This window comes from Gavialis gangeticus, unplaced genomic scaffold (genome assembly GCF_001723915.1).
Source record: "Gavialis gangeticus isolate Ggan-Ray unplaced genomic scaffold, GavGan_comp1, whole genome shotgun sequence".
Classification (NCBI taxonomy): Eukaryota; Metazoa; Chordata; order Crocodylia; family Gavialidae; genus Gavialis; species Gavialis gangeticus.
Window position 1 is genome coordinate 20,616,543 of NW_017729027.1, and position 1,235 is coordinate 20,617,777.

At 60.8% G+C, this 1,235-nt stretch overlaps 1 protein-coding gene across 4 annotated transcripts in view; it reads right to left on the reverse strand.

The window, feature by feature from the left end:
• FAM135A (family with sequence similarity 135 member A) overlaps positions 1-1,184 on the reverse strand; it is a 192,285-nt gene extending 191,101 nt beyond the window's left edge. For all 4 annotated transcript variants that reach the window (XM_019520497.1, XM_019520496.1, XM_019520495.1 and 1 more), the window contains exon 1: positions 1,166-1,184. The gene's annotated coding sequence lies outside the window, so the exon portion shown is untranslated. The remainder of the gene's footprint in view (positions 1-1,165) is intronic.
• Positions 1,185-1,235: the final 51 nt, after the last annotated feature.

Here is a 1,235-nt window from a genome sequence, read left to right on the forward strand (position 1 = left end):
TTTACACACTTCTCACCACAGCCCCACCAAGTCCCTAGACCGCCTAGACAACCTCCTCCTAGCCCAGGCTAAGCTTGTGATCTGACTGGGAAGGAGGCTTTGGATGGGAGAACCCCCAGGGACTGTGGTACCACTTTCCTGTCCCTCATCTGTTCACATCTCTGAGCAGTGTCCACTGGCTCCTTGGACACCTTCAAGGGCCAGAGTATATGGTCTGGTGTGGTCTGCTCCATGCCTTGTCTCAGTGCACATGTTATGAACCTATGACCTTCACTCCCGTTTGTTTTGTTCTTATCCGTTCCAAGTTATCGGTGATACGCCCTTAGTGGTTCTACGTGCTAGGCTTTGGCTCACTGTCCCAATGTCATATCTAAAGGCAGTCACAGTGGCAGAGAGGAGATGCTGAAAGGCAGAGGGAACTGGCCTGTTTTTTTGCCCCTCTGTTCCTCCCTCACTTTCAGCCTCCAGCACTTAAGGTCAAGGAAGCCAACTCAGAGGCTGTGCCCCTCACTCCTACTGATGCCTCTTTCCTTCCCAATCCGCCCAGACCCTTTTTTCGAATCTGGCAAAACTGCTGGCTCCCGCAGCATCAGCTGGCAATGAGTTCCCTGCACTAAGGCCCTGCCCGGTGAAAACGCCCCTCGTTTCGTTAGTGCCCTTTTATTTCCCACCTCTACCTAAAAACTTTCCCGGCCGCAGGACTTTTCTGACCCGGCTGTTTGTCTCTTCTGTTGGAGACCCCCAGCGCTCCTGCTGAGGCACCGACATGGGGAGCTGGGGGTGGGCAGAGGGTTGGCCGCAGAAGAGCCTAGGGCAAGGCCCTCTACCACAGCCCAGGTTTCATTTCAGGAGGGAATAGAGCCGCTTCCACTTTCTCCGCAGCCCTCCCACCCCCCAGCGCCCGCGGTTCCCGGCGCTGTTTGGAGCCAACTTCGTGCAGCGCCTTTGCCGCTCCCGCCAGGCGCCGGCCCCAGGACTGCCAGCAAATGGCTGCAGGCCGGGCCGAAAGCGGCGGGAGCAGAGGGGAAGGGCCCTGCTGCCAGGTCTGCCCGGCCGCCAGGACACCGCGACCCCGGACAAAGCCCCTGGCCCGCCAGGGCCGGGCAACGGCGGCAGCGAGCTCCCCGCCCGGCCGCGGGGCAGGGCCTAGCGCCGCCCGACCCACCTGAGACACAAAGGAGCGGCCGTCTGGGCGCTGCGCGGGGTCCAGGCCTCGGCAGCACCGGGCTGGCGTA